The 24,029-nt window shown below is 37.8% G+C and overlaps 1 protein-coding gene across 5 annotated transcripts in view; it reads right to left on the bottom strand.

Moving 5' to 3' along the window:
* MARCHF3 (membrane associated ring-CH-type finger 3) overlaps positions 1 to 24,029 on the bottom strand; it is a 167,157-nt gene that overhangs the window by 123,207 nt on the left and 19,921 nt on the right. The window lies entirely within an intron of this gene.

The following is a 24,029-nucleotide window of genomic DNA, read 5'->3' as shown; positions in this document are numbered from 1 at the left end:
CCATTTTCCAGAGTTGGGACAACTTTGTCCTCTGGTGAAACATCACTGCAGAACTCTCAGAAGGTGGCTGGCCATTAGCATCCCTTTGACCTGTTTAACGTACCCAGATTCCAACCTTCTTGGAACATTTTTCAGGTCGGGTGAGCCCCCTTTCTACGAACACAGCTCCTTTCATAAATCAGACAAAATTGAGGGGTTAAGACTAAATGAATTTCTACTGGGCCAAAGCTTAGCTGTTACTACAATGGTGTACGCTGGCAGGAAACTGCCTGGAGGGAGCAATCGATAACCAGAGTGGAGAGGACAGCAAAGCAACAATCACAAGTCCCAGTGGACTGAGCAACCGGGGGACAGAGATTCTGTCTTATTTATTTCCTTAGCCCCAGATCCTAGCAGGTGCCCAGCATTCACAAAACGCTTGTTGAACTGACAGTTGTAAGAGAGAAGAAAGGGAAAAAAAAAAAAAAAAAAAAAAAGCCCAGAGGTGGAAGCTTGATAAGTGGGGTGTGAGACTAGAAAAATAAAGCTTATAGGGTATTAGAAGAGTAAACAAACCTGGTAGCTGTGGAGTGAAGATGAAAATTTACAAAAAATGGATAGAGAATTACGTGTCATGAGAGGATCCCACAAAAACATTACATTTGTCATACACAGGTGTGCACAAATGTAATGTGGACACATTTGCACACACATGTGCACACAAACATGGCATATACTAATGGGGAACTAGAACTTGACAGAAGAATGAAGGGTGGAGGGTTCTGGGAGGGGCCCTGTTGGCTTTGGCCCCTGCCTGCAGCATGGGGAGTGGCTGAGGGAGGCTGGGGGTAGCCAGCGAGGGCAGACACCAGCTGCAGGTGGCACACAGGGTGGAGGCATGTCCTGGGCAAGGCAGCTCCAGACACCCATCTGTATGGTTGTTTCTTTGTTCCACAGGAACAAATGAGCCCTTTCACAAATTCCAAAGGAGAGCCTGTCTAGTCCTATTTCCTAATAGAAACCAAAATTTACCTGACAATTCACCTTGTTTTTATTATCTATATATAGAAATGATCTGCTCCCTATAAATAGGCTGCAAAATGGGGCTGTGCCTTTTGCAAACATTAAAGTGGAAATGGCCCTGACACAGATCAATAATGCTTGCCCATTTCCGTGTGCTGCTCTGTTTATTTTTAGCCCTTATGCAGAGCCTGATATTTGTAGGAAAAAACTCTGTATCACCTTCAGGAATATTACCAATTAATGATGAAGGCAGAAATGGAATTTAAATTTACTTCATTCCTATCATTTCTTTTTTAATAGAAATAAATTCAGACTTGGCAAGAATTTGTTCTGCTACCTCATTACATAGGTTCAGGCCTTTGGGGAAGGAGATCATGAAGCTTATGAAATTCCATACCCCCTTTATTATTCCCTGTTTTCTTCTATTTGCCAATTTAGCTAAGAGTTCAGGTCTTTATCCCATGGGCAAAGAAGTACATGTAAATGCACATAAACTCAAAGAGAGAACTTTGCTCAGACATAGGAAGGAGTATGACCCCTCTCTCAACTTCCTTTTCATGCACATCATCACTTAGTACAGGAAGGAAACAGCTGCAAAACCCCAGCGAAGAGTGCCTTCATTGGTGCTCTTTGGCAATATAAAAGGCATATTAGAAAAAGCACTAGGCACAAAAGCAAGTAACTGAGACCCAATTTACTACACGAGTTGTCTTACCATCTCTGTTTTTCCCTTGGAGTCTAGCACAATTCCCTCACACAGCTGGTGTCAGCTGATGCTGGAGTTAGAAAAAAAAAAAAAGTTTTTCCTAAACACAAATCATATTGTGATTATTTGTTGAATACTAAAGTTCCCAGTGGACTTGTAAACTCCTTGAAAGTCCAGAAAAGAGTTCCATCCTCATGTTTGCATCCTCAGTAACTAGACCAAAGCCTGGAATGACATACATGCTCAGAAAGTTTTTTTTTTTTTTTTTTTTTTTTAGATGGAATCTCACTCTGTCACTTAGGCTGGAATACAGTGGCGCGATCTCAGCTCACTCCAACCTCCACCACCCGGGTTCAAGCAATTCTCCTGCCTCAGCCTCCGAGTAGCTGGGATTACAGGCACCTGCCTCCACGTCTGGCTAATTTTTATATTTTTAGTAGAGACAGTGTTTCACCATGTTGGCCAGGCTGGTCTTGAACTCCTGGCCTCAAGTGATCCACCCGCCTTGACCTCCCAAAGTGCTGGGATTAGAGGTGTGAGCCAACGCACCCGGCCAGGAAGTCCTGATCGAAAGATCAGATTATGTTACCACATGACCCTGGGTAAGTCACACAACTCCTTAGGGCATTCACATCCTCATCCAGGGGGTTTTACCTGAGTCCATAACAACAGCCATCAATAGGCATGTGACTGTCCTGAAATTCTGGGCACAATTTTATTTGGCAGAATGTGTGCATCATTTTTTTCCGAGAAGTGAGTATATATCTTTTATTGTCTCAAAGGGGTCTGTGACTGTCCCTGTCCCAAAAAGTTTAAAAATCTTTAGCCTAGAGTAGAAATCTTCAAAACTGTTAGATCATGAATCCCAACACTAAAAAGCTTTTAAGTATGCATGTCATGTTCATGCACTAGATATGTATATATGTACTATAAACAAACATTGACATTACAAAAGCATGAAATAAATATAAAATAAACCATACTTTAACAGATTTTTGGCCAGGCGTGGTGGCACATGCCTGTAATCCCACCACTTTGGGAGGCCGAGGCGGGCAGATCACTTAAGGTCAGGAGTTTGAGAGCAGCCTGGTCAACATGGTGAAACCCCATCTCTACTAAGAAATACAAAAATTAGCTAGGCATGGTGGCATGCACTTGTAATCCCAGCTACCAGCTACTCGGGATGTTGAGGCATGAGAATCACTTGAACCCAGGAGGTGGAGGTTGCGGTGAGCTGAGATTGCGCCACTGGACTCCAGCCTGGGAGACACAGTGAGGCTCTGTCTAAAAAAAAAAAAAGAATGTGCTTCATTATGTTTAAAAATCTAGCTTTATTTGTGATATGTTAATTTTGAAGTCTAGTTCTAAGTTCAATTTATTTTACATAGCTGAGTTTTAAGGGCTGTCATTGTTTTAGGCCATAAATTCAAACACACTGTAAACATTTACAAACACTTTTTCACAACGTTCTCTTTAAAATCGTTGTTATTTTCTTTCTTATTCTTAAAATGACACCTTTATCTTGAAAGAAAAAATTCATTACATTTAGTTTTTTAAAAAATGAGTGCTAGGTAGCATACTACTGAAATTGCTAATCACAGAAGTAGTTAACGAAATATGAAATACTTTCCTTTTCATAAAGAGAAAGATGAATATAACTAACTGTAAGCTTGACAATTCTTCATTAAGTATTTTTCAACAAGATAACCAACAAACTTCTGTGAGTTACAAAAGACTTTCATGGTCCTTTCACAATTTACTACATAGTATTATATGGCTTCTGCTGTACAAGATATTAACAGTTTGTTTTTATAAAATTAACATTAGTAACGTCCTGCAGCCTTTTGTGTACTTCTGGTTTTAACATCCTGGCTGCACTAGCTTGCTTATGAATGATGCAGTGAATGAATTTATGTTTTGTAACATTACCCTGGAATCCTTCTCAAGGAAACAGCTGCTTCTTAAGAGAAAACTACTTCGTTTTTAAAAAATTTTTCATAAAGATTGTGAACAGATCTCTGGTGGTGGCTCACCAAAAAGCTCTTAGTATATTTCATCAGTGAAACAAAGTAACAAGCAAGACAGATCTAACATCTTCCAAACATAAAACAAGCCTTTTGTCTCCATGTTTTGATCTAATATAATACTTGTTTCTTCAACAAGATTTTGGCAACATTTTCTATAATTCCTCCAACAGCATTTTTCTGACAAAGAAACTCATTTTACATAGATGTTATTTCAACATATTATCTTGTCTTGCTTTAGGAGGAAGAACAAGTGTTTCCTAAAGATACGTGGATTTTTTTTAACTTGCATACAAGTAAAAAAAAAAAACTTAAAAGGTTTAAAAATACATATTTAGTAAAGTTTTATAAAGATTCTTATGTAAATTTAAACATTGATGAAAAAGTATAGAAGTTATTCTTCATGTTTTTCTAATCATGGTATCTTCATATTATTAGGAAATTTCTCAAGGCCAAGTATACACTTCATTCCAATATATCCTTAATGATAGTAGGTATAAATCTGTATTTCAATTAGTTATCTCTACAGTTTTGAGATCTGGCTAACTTATAAGATCTGATTGGATTGTTGTTGTTTTTAATTCCTCATTTGGCTAACAAAGAGCTTATTTTATGATAAAGTAGCAACTCCATTTTCATATTGTTCATTTGTGCTAGCTTGCACAAATAGTGATGACATCTTCAATCATGCTTTGTTTTTGTTTTTATTCTACTTTTGTCAGCATTCTTTTTAAGCTACTTGACCTTTTTGTAGCTGAGGGCTAGAATATTTAAAACTAATCAATATTCTGCAAATCAACATTTAAGTGGACACACATAAATACATGCAACATGCTACAGACATGAGGGAATCACAATTGAGCTTGGCATGCTGAGGAAAACCTAGTCCTCCTTCAGAACACATCATGTATCAACACATGGCCTTCTAGTCTAAAGAACAGAAGAGGTGCAAATGTCAATCCATGTATTTAATATTAGTAATTTTTTAAAAAAATTCTTTGGGTATTAAAAAAAATGCATTGAAGTTCTAGTATTTTCTTCCCATACCCCAATGGTTTATCTTGCAAACTCCACTCTGGAAACCTTGGTCTAGATAATCTCTAGTGACGTTTCCAACTGAAAATGAAAAATTAATGAATGTTCTGCTAGAAGGACACTGGCCCTCATTGTTTGATTGTTCAAAGAACTCCTGGATAATCCCCAAATTCCTATTTCTTTCCTAGTGGCTCCAGAGAAACCCTCCAACCAAAAGTTCACTGAGAGACGAATCAAGTGAGGTTACTGGGGTGAGTTTTCTCTTGCAGTCACTTAGAAGAGAGTCTGGGTGAATCCACTCAGAGTTGGGAGAAGAACTGGGTAATGTCAATAAGTCTGTCTCAGAACAAAATTATTCAGCACACAAAAATTGCATTTGGCCTTAACAGCTGCAAGTGGGAGGGATACGACGGGGTCATGTGTTTTCATAGTTGTTGTTCTGGACAGCTCTATTTTGTGTGGGAAGAAGAAATAAACTGTGTTCTATTATGTGGAAAGTAGAAGTTTTCTAAATTTAGAGTCTTTATCACCTGGATTATTTGCTTTGAACATAGTTCCCTGAGGGGCAGGAGCTCAGGAAGTCCAGTGTGTACCACTGCAGTCAGTGGTAACTAAGTCATATGGCAGGCAACGGGCCAGACAACCTGGTCCAGTGAGCAAACCCTATTTTAAGAGTCTGAAAGGACAGTCACAAACATTTAGGAGACGTTATTTCTTTAAAAAATTAATTAATTAATTAATTAAATTTAACCTTGCAGCTTCAGCTTAAAGGATGAGAGAGGAGGCATTATTTTTATAGCAGCAGGATCTGGTTACCTATAAGCAAAATCTTTTTAAGGTACTAAGTTACAATAACACAGGTAGGATTTCAAATAAGAGAAGACAAGACCAAAAGATGATCTCCAGAATCTGTCCAAATTTCCTCCACGCAAACTGCTTCTCTCCTGTTCTTATAAGGAATTCCCTGAGATTCCAAAGCCCAATTCCTTTCAGGGGTTAAGCATTCTCGTAACCAGAATCCTTTCCAAAAGCAAGGATAATAAACCCTTGGGAAATTAAATTGATTGCCTATGTCTATGTTTGAGAAAATGTAGGTGTACAGAATATAGATGTCATTCAGTATTTATTTCTTCAGAAAAAAGTTTTGTTGACAAAAACAAGAAAAAATATCCAATCTGGGTTGTTTTTCTGTATGTTAGAGATTCTGCCCATATTCTCTATTATCAGAGAGAACTAAAGATAATAAGGGATTATTTGTGTCTCATTTAAAGTTATAATGCCCTTTCCACTTGTCCTTTTCAAAAATGAGAAATGGCTCTTATAAATGACATTTTTATTTGTGCTACTTCTTTACACACAGGTTTATAAGCACCTGTATTGTACTTCTTATATAAAGGGACAGAGTTAACTGTGTGAATCCCAACTGGGTTCCTGCTACATGTTTGCATATGGGATTTCCCCTCTTTATTTTTCCATGAAACTGGATTCTCCACACCCTACCAACCCCAACCGGTCAACACTTTGCCCCCCAAAATCTTGTTTCTTCTTGTATTAAAATATGAAACCTATCGGTGACTTTAACTTAGAGTTTGTGATCAGACACATTTAGTTGGTCTCTTCCATGCAACACAGGTAAAAGAAACAGCCAAAATTGCAACTTAGGCAGCCAACTAGTAACCTGGTGAGTATTACCCTTACAATGAAAAGTTACCAACTGGATGCCAACTTTACATTTCCCTACCTACAAGAAGGAATAATAAACAAACAGACTTGAAAGATGAATAGAAGCATATAGTGTTAACAGTGGAACAAGTCCATACAAATGATCCAGTTTTCTGTTCCTTTCTCAGAAGAGGAACCTGGTGACTCCTGGTGACTTTCTATATCCATCTCCAGTCAGAGACAGAGCCTGGACCACTCAGGGTTCTGAGTGGGGTTGAAGCAAAATGGAAAACCTGGCCATTCGGTCATTTACACTGACTTCATAGAGAAATCTTTGAAGGTCCAAGAACTCTTCAGTAACTAAAATTAGGTAACTGATTTCATAAGGTGGTAAGGGGTTACACAAGGCACATAAAGGTTTAGATATTTATTAGTTATTCATACATTTAGGAAACTAGAAAGGACAACCAAAATCAACATGTTTCATTTCAAAGCAAAAAAGTATTTTGTACACTCCTAGATATTTTCCAGCAAGTTTCCACTAACCTCTGTCAACTCACATTCCCTGACAGAAGCTAGAAAATGAGCTAACCCTATATAGCCCACAACCAGCTCACTTTTGTGAGGGTCGAGAACCAGGCCACAGTGGCACATCCAGGTCCAACTGTCACATCTTTTGCATTTTCTCCAATCGGAAGCCAACAAGCCTCTTACTGCCAACAACCTCCAGAATGTTCATTCTGGAGGAATGTCTGTGAGAGCCGAGCTTCCAATCCCTTTCCCAACACACTATCCCTGGATTAAGCAGGAAAATCTAGGCTCTGTATTTAAGCTGGAGATGGAATAAAGACTAAAAATACTGTCAAAATACTTTTTCCACTGAGGAATATTATTCAGCCTTAAAAAGGAAGGAAATTCTGACATACACTACAATATGAGTAAACCTTCAGGACATTATACCAACTGTAATGTCGGCTACAAAAGACAAATACTGTATGATTCCACCAAAATGAGGTAGAGTAGTCAAAATCACAGAGACAACAAGAGAATGGCGGTTGCCAGGAGCTTGGGGAAGGGAGTTTTGTAAGAGGAAAAGAGTTCTGTTGATGGATGGTGGTGATGGTTGTACAATATTATGAATGTATTTACTACCACTGAACTGTACACTTAAAAATGATTTAAGATGTTAAATTTTATGTTATGCAAATTTTACTACACAAAAATAATATAAATTATAAAAAATACTTTTTCCATGGAGCCTTCATACTACTCACTTCCTCTCTTAAAAGTGATAACCTGCATGAAATAATCCTAGTTCAAAATAGAATGTTTTAATCTGCATTAAAGACTTTTGAAAATGTGAGCCTAGGAAGATCTCTGAGATTTAAGCAATGAAACTATCTACTCAGTATACTGAGTCCATAAGCCAGGGTACTTCTGTGAAGGACTCTATGCTGGAAGTGAATGAATAAGGCTCTGATGACTGATCCAAATGCAATCATCGCGGCATGCCTCTATCTACTCATCCAAATAACCTCAAGCTCTTTGGGCATGTGTTCAACTGCTCAATCTAGCATGAGGGGATGGCTATGCTCACAATCCAAGGCTCTATTTTGGTCTGGGCCCAAAAAATGAGGTATTGTCTCTCATTTGGGTATGCAGCAGAGCACTGCTTTTTATCCCTAGTCTATTGCTTAAAAACTAGACTATGCATGTATGTTTAAAAAATTAGGTATCTTCTGTGGTAAAAATTCCTACATATAAACAACACATCTTCCTCATGTTGCCTGGAAAGAAAAGGAAAAGGAAACTGATTCCCTAAAAGTGTAGTTTTCCCCCCATTCCTATATTATCACATCTTCAAATACAGAGATAAATCGGATTTTAAGGTAATTCATTTTTAACTGGTTGGTTATTCCTTGTTAACAATTTCAAACACCAGGTGAATCTATAGTTATGACTGTATATAGTTGATTACTGCTTCCCATGGACACTTTTAGAATGTAAAAGCTGCCATTTTAATTGGCATTCGGAGGTCTGCCAATGTGCAAACCCAAGCAGCTCAATTATTTTGCCCAACTGGGAGAGTGAGTTATCTAGAAACAAATGGAATGGTAGATTAAAAGGTTGTCCTGGCTAATATTTTCCAGTTGGCCTACAGTTAGTTCAGCCCTGTTGAGTCCTTCCACTTCTTTGGACAACCAATGCAGCAAGCATGGTGAGACATAGTGCTTGGGCCTCTAATCTTAGCTGTGACATTTCCTGTCTCATGTTCTACCATCAATAGTGACCCACTTGCTATACCATGTGATTTTCCAACTGGGGCTTTTGATGCTCACACATGGGAAACACAATTATTTTTATATTTAGCACAAAATGTAGCCATGAAATGTTTCAAATGATTTCCAGTTCAAGATATCCACACTAATCTTATTTTGTGGTAAACCTTTTTTTGCTCTGTCATTTAGAAACATTATAATAGTTATGAACCATTAAAACAAAGCTTTCACCTTTTTAAAAAAGTAACCTGTGAAAATGCCACATTATGTCAGTATCTAGTAAACAGAAAACTAACCAGCAAAAAGTGAAAGAATCATGTCCTAGTTACTTATCTTGTTTGAAGAACTGGCTACAAATGACCTTTGTTGAAAGTGATAAGAAACAATACTTCTAGTATCACTGAGGTTTGAAATCATTAGAGAAGTGAAAATAACTTATTAATAATGATAAAAAAAGAGTAGATAAAAACTAATACTCAGAGATGGAACAGAAATGTACAAAAAGACAGAGACCCAGGATATGTTAGGTAAAACTATGGGCAAAAACTAAAAGCTCACTGAAAAACAGTGCACAATAAGATTGCAAATACCTAGCAAGAAAGCTTTACAACACAACAAAATATGCCTGAGGGCACCTCAGTAAAGCTGGTTTATTAGGCAAAGTAAAATTTTCATTCATAGTTTTCGAAATTAAGAAGAAGGCAATCCGTGCAAATTTATGTGTGTGTGTAACACAGCAAATGACTGTTCAAATTTTTAAGTCTTTTCTTGTTAGACTTAATTTACAACCTTAAAGAAATGAATAGAGTCCAACACTCTCATAAAGAATAACTCATTCGATGTCACTTGTGAAAAAGCAAATACCCAACACTCAACTGAATCTCCAAAACAGATGTCAGGAGTCTGCAATACACCTATTTAAGTGAATTTTCAAAACTCTGTGGCTATACCAACTAGAAAGCAATTGCTTTCTAGTTGAAGTGAATCATAATGGACCTTTCAAATCACAGTGTTCACACATGGAAAAGCACATGTTCCACTTTGCCTCTGCCAAAGAAGCTTCACAGCCATCCCCCGAAATACTTGAGAAATATTCCAGCAATGTGTGTGTATCCATTATGGACTCTTTCTCACTGCTACTGCTTTTGCTATACATTTTGTTATAACCTCATGCTATTTTTCACCCACATAGCTTAGAAAGCAACAACAACAACAACAACAACAACAAAGTAATTCAAAAGAAAGGAAAAGAAAAGCTTCTGTTAAGCCAGGGCTAAATTTACTGTATATGAAAACTGCTGTCAAAGGCAGGCTCTCAAGAGCTTACACAGACCATGTACCCATTTAACTTAATAATGATACGTTGACCCAGCCTTTTAATTACTGGTCTCATTTTCACCTGGATCCTGATGAGTTCTCACAATTATACACCCAAATCTATCCAGGTTATTAAGTGAGGAGGAAAGGGAATCCTTGCCAGGATCCGTAAGAAGGAAATACGATGCAGACAACACCATAACATCCTCTTCCTTTCTTTTTCTGACTTGTCTCTGATGCATAACATAAACACAATCTGGATGAATTAGATTAAAAATTACTCTCACATAGAGACCAATGTAACAGAACAGAAAACCCAGAAATTAATTAATTCATGTATATAAGGTCAACTGATTTTTGACAAAGGTGCCAACAACATCCACTGGGGAAAAAACAGTTTCTTCAATAAATGGTGCTAAAAGAAATGGATATCCATATGCAGAAGAATGAAACTAGATCCTATCTTTCCCCCTATACAAAAATCAACTCAAAATGGATTAAAGGCCTAATTGTAAGACCTGAAGCTACAAAACAACTGGAAGAAAACATAGAGGAAATGCTTCAGGACATTGGTCTGAGAAAAGATTTTATGACTAAGAACTCAAAAACACAGGCAACTAATGCAAAAATAAGTAAATGGGATTACATAAAACTAAAATTCCTCTGCACAGCAAAGAAAAAAAACTGAGTGAACCAATAACCTGAAGAGTAGAATATTTGCAAACTATTCATCTAATAAGGGATTAATATCCAGAATATACAGAGAACTCCAACAACTCAATAGCAAAAAACCAAATAATCCAATTTAAAAATGAGCCAACAGGTATATGGAAAAATGTTCAGCGTCGCTAATAGAGAAATGCAAATAAAAACCACAATGAGATAACTCACCCCAGATAGGATGGCTACTATCAAAAAGACAATCTTATACACTGCTGGTGGGAATGTAAACTAGTACAGCCATTATTGAGAGCAGTATAGAGATTCCTCAAAAAACTAAAAACAGAACTACCATATGATCCAGCAATCCCACAACTGGGAATTTATCCAAAGGAAAGGAAGTTAATATACTGAGGAGATATCTGCAGCCCCATGTTTATTACAGCACTATTCACAATAGCCAAAATATGGAATCAACCTAAGTGTCCATCAATGGATGAATGGATTAAAAAATGTGGTATATATACACAATGGAATACTATCCAGCCATAAAAAAGAACGAAATTTTGTCATTTTACAGCAACATGAATGGAAATGGAGGACATTATGTTAAGTAAAATAAGCCAGGAACAGAAAGCTAAACACCATATGTTCTCACTCATAAGCAGAAACTAAAAAAGTTGATCTCACAGAAGTAAAAAGCAGAACAGCAATTGCTAGAGGTTAGAAAGGGTAGGAGGAAGTTGGGGATAGGGAGAAATTGCTTAAAGGATATAAAATTCCAGCTATGTAGGAGGAACAAGTTCCAGTTTTATAGCACTGTAGTGTTTTATAGCACTGTAGAATGACTATAGTTAACAATGATATATTATATACTTTCAGATAGCTAGAAAAGATATATTAAATGTTCCCAACACAAAGAAATGATAAATGTTTGAAATGATAGATATGATAATTACCCCGATCTGATAACTACACTGAAACATCACTACATACCCCATAAATATGTACAATTATATGTTAAAAATAAATAAATTTGAGAAATTACTTTCAAATACAAATGTATTTTACTCACCATAAAATTCAGATATGTTTTTGAAAATATGATATGGGAAGTTTAGCTCAGAAGTATATTTCATAGTAAGCTACTCTAACAAGTTTTTCTGTAGAGGGAACACCAGAGGACTAGAAAACAATGTCAAGTAGGTTTAGACTGACACCATGTGCAGAGACAACAGAGCTTTTGAGATCAGCTGGGGAAAGGTCGAGGGAAGATGAGCAGGGAGGAGGGGAAAGTGAAGTTCTTGTCAACATTAAATGATGATTTATTCAGTTGAATGCGAAAGTCACACTGCAAGCCCCAGAAAATAATGCCTCACAATGTAGTTGGCAAATGACACAACCCACAGAATGACAGGGAAAGAAAAAAACAAAAAAAGCACACACTTTAGTGGAGAAGGTCCTGAGCTGAAAGCCACAGAAAAGGACTTCGAAGGAAAGCACTCTGCTTCATTTCTGTCAACCCCTTCCAAACTAATATTTGAGGTAAAGCTATTTTCCAACTTGTACCTTCATGATTACCTAGAATCACTAAGAACATAGTTCTAAGAATAAATCATTCTAGTGGATACAGTAGCACTCCCCCCTTATCTGTGGGTTCACTTTCTGCAGTTACAGTTACCCTTGGTCAACCATGGCCCGAAAATATAAAATGGAAAATTCCAGAAACATAGAATTCATAAGTTTTAAACTGTGCAACATTCTGAGTAGCATGATGAAATCTCATGCTGTCCCACTCCATCCTGCTTGGACATGCATCCTCTGCTTGTCCAGCGTGTCTATGCTGTCTACACTCCCTGCCTGTCAGTCACTTAGTAGCTCTCTGCATTATCAGATCAACTGTTGGCAGATTCTAAGGAACCCTTACTTTACTTAATAATGGCCCTAAGAGTAGTGATGCTAGCATATTGCTATAATTGTTCTACTTTTATTATTAGTTATTGTTGTTAATCTCTACTGTGCCTAATTTATATATTAAACTTTATCATAGGCATATACGTGTAGGAAAAAAACATAGTACATATAGGTTTTAGTACTAACCATAATTCCAGGTATCCACTGTGGGACTTAGAACACATTCCCTGCAGACAAGGGGAAACTACTGTTGTGAGTTCAAATGAAAAACTATGTGTATTGTACACAAAAAATTTTATTTTTTAAATGAATTTGTCACTGCACAATCTGCAGACTGGGAGAAAAGTTTTGCAATCTACCCATCTGACAAAGGGCTAATATCCAGAATCTACAAAGAACTTAAACAAATTTACAAGAAAAAGACAACCTCATCAAAAAGTGGGCAAAGGATATGAACAGACACTTCTCAAAAGAAGACATTTAAGTAGCCAACAGACACATGAAAAAATGCTCATCATCACTGGTCATCAGAGAAATGCAAATCAAAACCACAACAAGACACCATCTCATGCTAGTTAGAATGGCAATCATTAAAAAGGCAGGAAACAACAGATGCTGGGGAGGATGTGGAGAAACAGGAACGTTTTTACCCTGTTGGTGGGAGGGTAAATTAGTTCAACCACCATGGAAGACATTGTGGTGATTTCTCAAGGATCTAGAACTAGAAATACCATTTGACCCAGTGATCCCATTATTGGGTATATACCCAAAAGATTATAAATCATGCTACTATAAAGACTACACGTACATGTATGTTTACTGCGGCACTATTCACAATAGCAAAGACTTGGAACCAACTCAAATGTCCATCAATGATAGACTGGATTAAGAAAATGTGGCACATATACACCGTGGAATACTATGCAGCCATAACAAAAGATGAGTTCATGTCCTTCACAGGGACATGGATGAAGCTGGAAACCACCATTCTCACCAAACTATCACAAGGACAGAAAACCAAACACTGTATGTTCTCACTCTTAGTTGGGAATTGAACAGTGAGATCACTTGGACACAGGGAGGGGAACATCACACACCAGGGACTGTTGGGGGGTGGGGATCTAGGGGAGGGATAGCATTAGGAGAAATACCTAATGTAAATGACGAGTTGATGGGTGCAGCAAACCAACATGGCACATGTATACCTATGAAACAAACCTGCATGTTGTGCACATGTACCCTAGAACTTAAAGTATAATAATAACAGAAAAAATACCAAAATTAGCTGGGCATAAATTAAAATTATGAATTATCCCAGTCCGCAATTTAGTCTTGTAAGTACCTTCATTTTTAAAAGATATGTCAAATTAAAAATGGTGTCCTTAAAACTGCAATCAATTAAAAAAACTAAAGTTGAGTATTACTCAAATTTCCCTCTTGTACAGATGCTTCTCAACTTACAAGGGGTTTATATATCTTTATGAACTGAACATAAGTTGAAAATATTGTATACCAAAATGCTTTAATACACCTAGAACATCATAGTTTAGCTTAGCCTATCTCAAACATGCTCAGAACACTTATATTAGCCTACCATGGGGCAAACTCATCTAATACAAAGCCTATTTATAATAAAGTGTTGAATATCTCATGTAACTTAGTGCATACTATGTTGAAAGTGAAAAACGGAATGGTTGTATGGGTACCATCACAAAGTTGAGAAAAGTCAAACCATCATTAAGTCGAGGACTATCTGCATTAAGCTCTCTTGAAACTTTACATAATACCCCTGTATCAAAGAACTTTGATATCTGTATCTTTTTTCATCCTCAAACAAAATGAAGAATTTTTTTTAGTTTTTAAATTTTATAGGAAAAAAATCTGAGAGGGATATATTCAGCTCAAATGACAACTGGCATCCTACTTTATTCCTAGTGTAGAAGATAAATACTGGATTATTAGAGGCCAAAACTTATAAATATTCATTCCTTCATTAACTTATTAACTCGTCTGTTCGTTTGCTTTACAAAACAGCTAGGGTCTCTACCTTCATTGAGTTTATATTCTAGTAGAGGAGGCAGATAAAAACAAGTAGACAAATGAGTAAATTACATAAGATTGTGAAGCCAGGTGCGGCGGCTCATGCCTGCAATCCCAGCACTTTCGGAGGCCAAGGCGGGCAGATCATCTGAGGTCAGGAGTATAAGACCAGCCTAGCCAGCATGGTGAAACCCCATCTCTACTAAAAATACAAAAATTAGCTGGGTGTGGTGGTGGGCGCCTGTAATCCTGGCTGCTAGAGAGGCTGAGGCAGGAGAATCACTAGAACCCGGGAGGTGGAGGTTGCAGTGAGCCAAGATCATGACAGTGCACTCTAGCCTGGGTGACATAGCGAGACTTCATCTCAAAAATAAATAAATAAATACAAATAAAAAAACAAATAAAATAAAAATAAAAAAAGATTATGACAAGTACCATGAAGGAAACAAAAATGGGGCAGAAACAGAAAATTGGTGGTAGTGCAGGGGATCCTAACAGATGAGATGGGGTAGTCCTGGGAGGCACCTATGAAGAGGAGACATTCAAAGGCCTGAATGGAAAGGATGTCGACATACAAAGTGAAGATGTACAAGCCAAGTGGAGGGAACAGCAAATGCAAAGGATCAGAGGTGGAAATGGGACTGGCTCATTAGACTAACAACATGGAAGCCAGTATGGTTGGAAAATTGAGTGAGGGCCAGAGGGTATGTAATGAGGTCACAAAGATAAGCAAGCCGATCACCCAACGCCCTGTAAGCCATGGTAGTCTTGGGATTGTCTTCCAAGCAAAGGGAAACCATGGAGAGCAAGCTGAACCTAAGTCCAATCCTAGCTTAGCTATGTGACCTAAGCAAATTACTAGCTCCTCTTGGATGCTAAAATCCTAATTTACAAAAGGGTACTCAATAAATAATGGCCATTTACATTCATCAGTAATTATCAGTATTGTTAATGCTATGAAATATAAAGTTAATAAAAAATTTTATATTTAAATAGCCTATACTGCAAAATAATATGAGAGAAACATAGAATTACTGAGAAATAAGCAAATTATTTAAATCTTTTTCATTCAGTAAAGATCATTCACTTATTTAGTACAAATAGATATAAATTAGTACATTCAAGTTCATTAGGGTTTATTGTGGTCCTAATCAGAATAATTACTGATTTTGGCACATTTCTCTGTCCTTAATTAGTCCACATTGTGCCTTTTCTCTTGCCTAGGCCTTGCCATTTTGTATCCAGATAGTCATGAAGGGAATTTCATAGTTATTTTCCAAGTCAGGACAAGTAGTAGACACACTGCCTGCCAACATCTACCACCCTACCCCATCCCCCACATACCTATACATACTTCTTTCTTGCTAACAGAATCCTAATTTTGTTCAAGTTCACTCCCTCCCTCCCTCAGGCAATGATGGCAGTCCTTTGCTAGTGACACTGACAGATGGACATGCAAAGCAGTTCTGATCAGAGAGCTGAGAAATCCTCTGGGATTCTTCTTAGCAATAATTTCATATGCTTCAAAAGGAGACCTTGGAACGGGGGCAGCAGACCCATTTTATGTGCTGTAGATATTGTCTTGTCTGCAAGTAACATCTAAACTGCTGAAGCCATTTTGCAAATAAGAAAAGAACCACTTAGACTGGAATGGTCCCTGAGAACAAGAGAGGCAGAGAGATGAAAGGACCCCGTTTCCTTGATGATGTTATTGTGCCACTGAATCAACCAATCCTCCCACCTGCCTTACTTCTCACATGAGATAATACACTTCCTTACTGTTTATGTCAATTTGAGTTGGAGTCTTTTGTTTTGTATGCAGGAGATATACTACCAAGTGTATCACATTACTTCCATGTGGACATTTCCATTTGGAAACATCACAATTTCTTTATTTCTTAGCAGGTCTAGGACAGGAACTAGGACTCTGATTCTAGCCCAGTGATCTCAAGAATCCTGGGATAGGAGACGAGACAGCTTTTTAATTTACAACACTGGCATAGTCACCCAGAAAAGCCCAAAGGGAAATGCCCTAGAAATCACAACAGAAAGATGGTACTTTAGCATGAGTAGCCAGTACCAAATAATCTCTCTGTGGCTTTCCCTACCTGTTTAATAACTTTGACTTTTACCTCCTACCTGTCTGAGACATCTGTTCTTCTCCCATGACCTAAACAAAGCACAATTTTCATTGGTCTTCTGTTGCTATAAAGCAGCCAACTCAGCTCTTATCCAATTACAAGAGTTTCAACAGAGATCACATAGAGCTATCATAGATCCCAGGCACAGGCCAGATGTTAAGGAAGCAAAAGTAGCTTCACACTGTATAGGTACAAGAGGTTAAAGTGGAGGGGCACTCCAGAGAAGGGGTGCAATATTTTAAGAAGGTAGACTTACCTGAACAGAAAAGAGGAAAAAATCTTGACCATCTGTTATGGTCTAAATATTTATATCTCCCCAAAAAGACATTGAATCCGAATCCCCAGTGTGATAGTATTAGTACGTGGGGTCTTTGAAAATTGATTATGAGCCCTCCTGAATGGTATTAGTGCCCTTATAAAAAGAGACCCTAAGCCGGGTGTGGTGGCTCACGCCTGTAATCCCAGCACTTTGGGAGGCCAAGTTGGGCAGATCGCTTGAGCTCAGGAGTTCATGATCAGACTGAGCAATATGGTGAAACCACGTCTCTACAAAAAATGCAGAAATTAGCTGGGCATGGTGGCATGCATCTGTGATTGCAGCTACTCGGGAAGCTGTGGCAGGAGAACTGCTTGAGCTCAGGAGGTTAAGGCTGCAGTGAGCTGAGATTGCCACTCCACTCCAGCCTGGGTAACACAGCAAGACCTTGTCTCAAAAACAAAAAACAAAACAAAAAAAACAACCAAAAAACCAAAAACAAACAAACAAATAAATAATAATAAAATAAAAATAAAAAGAGACCCTAGAGAGCTAGCTAGCCCTTTCTGCCATGTGAAGTTACAGTAAAAAGGCACCATCTGTGGAGAAGAAGGCCCTTCCCAGACATCAAATCTGCTGGCACCTCGATCTTGAACTTCCCAGCATCCAAATCTGTAAGTAATAAATTTCTATTGTTTATAAGTTACTCAGTCTATTTGTTACAGCAACCCAAACAGACTAAGATATCATCAAACGACATTGGCTATTTTTTTCAGCCATGTAGAGTTTTAAAAAGTGAAAATATTAGGGACCAGAAAAAATATCCATTTACTACCCCTCCGAGTCCCCCACCTCGCCCCCTACACACACAAAGCATAGATGATAACTGACTATGGAGGGAAAGGATGGAGTAGGATTATTGCTTGGGGAACTGATGGTGGGGGTCAGAAATAAAAGATTTACATAAATGTCTAGTGGTTCACAACAAGCAAAAAGCAGGATGGCATGAAAGCAAATTAACTATTCCAGTCTAATAAGCAGTTTTCCTACAAGAAAATTATAGAATTATAAATTTTGCATGTAATAGAAAGCAGAAATTATAATACACACCGATTTCATAATTTCATACAGTATTTGAGAAACATTACTTGGAAAATGGGGTGAACATTATAACTGGTGGAAATTTGCTAAGAGACCATAATTAAAACGGAATAGTAAATGGTGCCTTAGCTCTTGAAAGGGTCACTATCGAGATTCCATTTAATGTCTTCATTGCTAATTTGCAGTGAAAGTGGAAATTCATTCAATGTAAGGAGAGTATCTAACTGTGAGATGTTGCCAGGGGCAGGAAAGTGTAGAAAAATAAATGAAGAGGTTAGAAACAATACAACTTAATTAGGTAGATCACCCAAAGCACAAAAAATAGAGTAAAATAAATGAAGAAAAACCTGAAATTCACTGGCAATAATTCTGAAGGGAAATGAAAAAAATGACAACTGTTGATATTAGCTATAAAAGTAATAACTTAGCCTCAAAAGAGAAACAGACCACAGCTAGTGAAAACAACAAATTAAGAATCTATCACCAAAAGATACATCAGTCCACATGTCCTGTTTTTAAAGAAAGCAGGGTAGGCCTGTCCTTCTTCTCCATATTCTGTGTATACTTGTTTTGGTTTTATAGAAAACCTCATCTTCTTGGTTGTAATGAATATGTGTGTTGCTATTTGAGTCATATGATCTTGTTTCTCAATGATAGATAAGTGAGTGGGAAGTGGTAAGAGTAATTAGACAAATAAGGGGGAGGTATCACTGGCAAGGATGGGTAAGGTTGGTGAGAACTAAGGTTTTGTGAGGTTAATCACTTTTTTGCTGTGTAGGCTGTCAGAGCATGTAATATCCCATCAGAAAATCACACTGGAATGCTCTAAGCAAGTCCTTTGAGAATGGGCAAAAATGCATTACTCTCAAAGGGAAAAGATTAATGGTGACACTGATGGTAACAGAGCTTTTATAAAGTGGAGCTCTTACCTGAAAAGATGGGGAAAGAGAATATCACAGAAAGGAAAACATTAATGGAAGGTGGAGGCTGAATTAAGGAGTAAGTTGAAATTAGGGAAACAAAAGGTAAGAACTTTCTGGTTGAGAACCTCAGTATGTGCAAAGTGTAAGAGGAATAAGATTTAATAGTTAGGATACTGAAAAGCAGATATGGGAAAATGCAAATTTCCACAGGGAGAACATCTACTAGTTGCCAGAAAGGGTCTGCACATAATTGGTTCTACAACATCCCTTGAGTCCTCCCAACCCCCGGATCCAAAGGCAAAAGCACAAGCCCTAGGATACGCAGAAACAGGTGCTCCTGATTTCCAAGACCCAAGAGAAACCAGCATTTGAGTTCATGACCTAATCTGGGATTGCTCATCTTTTCTGTGGCCTCAAACATATAAGTACCTTCTAGGCTTAACCATTCAATTCTCTATTTTCTTCTTGGCAGGCAGGTATGAGAAGAAAGCACCTACATTAAGTGAGGCTCAATCTCCCAGATGAGACAGAAAACAGGGGACCTTGATCTCTTGCAATCATTTAAAGTCCCATAAGATCCAATACAAAAAGGCTATCCTAATGTCCCCTTCAGGTAGTTGGCTTAATTCAACTGATCCTTGGTCTGTACACACGGACACATGGTCTGTACATGACCTCAGCAACCCACTGCCCAGGACTAGTGTTTACCTAAGCCATCAGACCATGTGTTAAACATGACTATGTAGAGGGTGCTTTGTAAAGAAAAGGAGATTTATAAATGAAAACGACAGTCTTCCCTCAGTATACACGAGGGACTGGTTCCAGGACATCCACATATACTGAAATCCACCAATATAAGTCCCCCATTTGGTCCTGAGGAATCCATGTACATACAAAAACTCTGTCCTCCCTATATGTGGCTTTCAAATCCTGCCAATACTGTATTTTTGATCTGCTTATATAAGTGGACCTGTACAGTTCAAACCTGTGTTGTTCAAGCGTCAACTGTATTATAAAAATTAGTTTATAAAATAAAAATTTGCTGGAATTGTCTTTTTTTAAAAAAAGTTTCCCTCAGGGTGGGCATGGTGGCTCACACCTGTAAGCCCAGCACTTTGGTAGGCTGAGGTGGGCAGATCACTTGAGGTCAGGAGTTCAAGACTAGCCTGGCCAACATGGCGAAACCCCATTTCTACTAAAAAATACAAAAATTAGCCAGGTGTGGTGGTGCATGCCTGTAATCCCAGCTACTTGGAAGGCCAAGGCAGGAGAATCACTTGAACTAGGAGGTGGAGGTTGCAGTGAGCCGAGATCGTGCTGTTGCACTCTAGCCTGGGCGACATAGCGAAAATCCATCTCAAAAATAAATAAATACATAAAAATAAAAAATAAAAAAAGGTGACCTCAACAAATGTCAAACTTCCCCTTCGTGCTGAACTTCAGACATTAGCAACCTCTAGGCCAAGCACCATTTTGCTCTTCAAAGACCCCTAAACCTCCCACGGCCAAAGCTTAGTCACCTGCATTGGATGACAAAAGGAACCAAGTCATCTTCAACTTCAAATGACATTAGAGTGAAGCTGTCCCAAGTTTCAAAGTAGGACTCATGCGTCAGCTGCCTTTTCAAGATATGACAAGGGGTATGGGAACAAAAGAGAAATCAGGGGAGATGACCTAGCCTAGGGTGGGAGTTGGAGACATCCTTGAAGAAGACACACAGGAAGGTAGTGAGAGGAGGAGGCAAGGTAGAAATGAAATGGAGGGACTTTGGAGATGGATGGAGTAGGAATGGATGATATAATAGTTCTATGAAGTGTTGAGATCACTGCTAAAGTTGACCGTTGAACACCAGGATTCAGCTATTGCTACCATTCAAACTTTTGGTGAACTATCTTTATGCATATCCTTTTAAGGCCTTGTAAATGTTCACTTGTAATTTGCGGTAGCCTCTAGTGCACCCAGCAACCGTTTCTTGAGTAACCTTGCTTGAGAAGCTACAAGATGAAAAGTGTGGTCCCTCCCCTCAAGGGTCTCCAAGAGGGAGAATACAGGAGATAAGGTTCTGTCTGAAGAAGACATCAGGTCAAACAGGGACAGAGAAAAGCTTCCCAAAGGCACTAATATTTGAACTGAATCCTGAATTGGCTAAGTAGAGAAGTACTACCCATGATAGGTACTCAGTTAGTATTTGTTAATTAATTTTAGCTTACTTTCATTTGTAATGATTACCTGAAATATCGTTTAAGGACTGGGAGCTAGTTCTTATCACCACTTTTTCATTATTGTCAATTAAAAAGATAAGTCTATCTATTTTAGTGTTCAAGGGTATAATCTGAAAAAGTATTATATCTTACCTTTGGCAGGGGTGGGGGAGTGTACTCATAATTTTCCCAATTATGAGGTCTCTTCTTGTTCTATTATTTCATAGCAAAAAGTTTTAAAAGCCTTAAAAAACAGCACATTTTGCTCACTTGAAAGATGTTTATATTTTAGCATAAAATACACTCAGCAGCTCCTAACATAATTGGATGGCTACACATTGCAAAAACTTGATTTCTTTTTAATCAAATTTTTAGAACCATACTGGGTTTCTTGCCAGTACTGCAATAGTGAGCAATAAATACATCATTAGATCAATGGTGGTCCAATGATGGATTACTCAAAAGATAGTTCCAGCCAAAAGGAATAAACCCAGAAGTAACACTGTGCAGAGATTAATAAAATACTGTTTAAAACACAGATACTAAGTTAATACAACAGGGAAGAAAACACTGCAAAATAGAACAGAACAGCCATAGGTTTATTATATAGTGATATTGATCACAGATTTTCCTAAGTACTCCAGAGCAGCCACACTATTATATATGCCTCTGATTAGACCCAGAGATGAGAAGGAAAAAGTTATATATATATATATATATATATAAAGAAACTAACCAGGGGAAGGCCTGCTGCTATAATAAATTATTTAAAGCAAGCAGGGTGAGCAGGTTGTGAAGACAATATAAAACAGAATCAATGCCTCCAAGAAACTCTAAACCGTCTGCACCTCTATAAATTTCTTACCACCCTGTCTGGCATTTTACTGGAGGTATTTCTTTTCCATCATGCTACCCATCCCACCCCTGACCCTTCACTTTTTGCCCAGTTCTTTTCTCAGAGCTTAACATTTGTTTTCCTTCTGTAACCCAGGATGCTGTCTTCAGTTATATTTTTCAGCTTGTATCAGGAGAGTGTCTGTGAGGCCACAGATGAGTGCATCTGTCACTTCATTCATCTGGATCTTGAATTTCCCACTGACACTGTAAGCTTGGAATATCTAATATGATACACATATCAACATGACTTCAGTATTATCCTTCATCTTTTTCTTTTTTCTTACTACCGTTATCATTAAATCCACAAGCTTAAGCTGTTGTGAAACTTTTGTAGCTCAACGACTGTCCTATATTAGAGGATATTACTAGAACCAAAAAGTTAAAGTGAAGGTTGGGAACTTAAGGTGGCATTTTGGAGGACAAATGGTAAAATGGCTAAAATGGAAGAACTAGGAGATGTTAAGAGGGCAGATTGACTTAAAAAGTGAATTTTTTACAAGTAGATTTTGCTATGGGGATAAGGGTAAGAAAAGAAGCATAAAAACTTGAAAAGAATTTGTCAAAGGAAAGTTAGATGCCAGAAGAATGCCATAGCTTAAAAAAAAAAAGTTATAATAGAATTGTTGCTTAGAAGCTTGCAATGACCTACGGCCCAGTTTCAAGAAAAGCAGCATTCTACTATAGTTTTTTTAACTGGGCAGAAATCAGTCCCATTGTATGAGCAGGGGCTGTGGATAGTATATTTTAGGCTTTTCCATTTTTCTAAGTCTGTCCAATCACACAGTAGCTAGGCAAATAAAACAAAAGCAACCCTATTTTGCCAGAGTAAAAACATTAGCAGCTTAACATGACAATAGACAAAACAGCACAGGGCTAAAACACTGGTCTAAAGGATTCTACACGTAGGCTTTGCTGCTTTTGTAATCTGGGACTTTTAGCAAATTATTTTCCTCTCTGGGTCAAGCCTGCCTGGTTAAGGTCAGGGTCATTGAACTAATTATTACATACGGTAGTTAACTTTATAAAGAAAACTATTACAAGGTCACATTCAATATAAGAAACAATTTGAAGAAAAAGGTTAAAAAAATTGTAGATAATATGAATTACTAAGCATAACCCTATCATAGCACCACAATGCTAAATCAAAACAATTTAAGTTGCAAGGCCAGCTTCTCAGTTATTGGTGTCAACTTTGAAAATGAAAGACAAGATCTAAATATTATCCTTTTGTAGCTGCTGTTTGCTCATCTGTAAGAAAGTGGGAAAAAAATCATTGTCCTCAAAGGATTGTTAAGATAAGTGACCTATCAACATGCCTGCCAAGTGCTTCTTTAAACAGAAATTACTCTGTAAACGTCCCAGTGACGATCCAGTGTTCTGGAACAATCCAAGTTCAATACCCTGGCCTATCCACATCCTTTTGTTATGAGGCTACTTCTCACCTCTGAAAGAAGTCATTTGTTTTTTTAGCTACTTGGATGGTAGAAAGAGGGAAGGGTAACTTCTGATAGATCCTTTCTCTTTCAAACCTTATTTAGTAGTCTTAAATGGAGAATTATGCCAGTCTGAAATGGGAGAACAGAATCCAAATGTCAGTATCAAATGATAAATAAAAAACTAATTGACAATAATAAAAATTCACAGTGTTCTCAGTGAAAGGAGAGGTAGCAAACAATTCTCAACCCACATCTCTGTGACAATGAGAAAATCTATTTACTCAATTAATTGGGCAGCTCAAAATACTCCTAAGGTGACTTTCAGAAAGTAAGAATCTCTGGGCCTCTGGGTGGGTGGCCTGGGACACTCTTCCTGGCCACAAGCAAAATAGCCACAGCTTCCCAAGGAGATTATTGACCTCATATAGTCTGTAG

This window comes from Macaca nemestrina, chromosome 6 (genome assembly GCF_043159975.1).
Source record: "Macaca nemestrina isolate mMacNem1 chromosome 6, mMacNem.hap1, whole genome shotgun sequence".
NCBI classification, from domain to species: Eukaryota; Metazoa; Chordata; class Mammalia; order Primates; family Cercopithecidae; genus Macaca; species Macaca nemestrina.
This window is presented reverse-complemented; position numbering and strand designations above follow the sequence as displayed.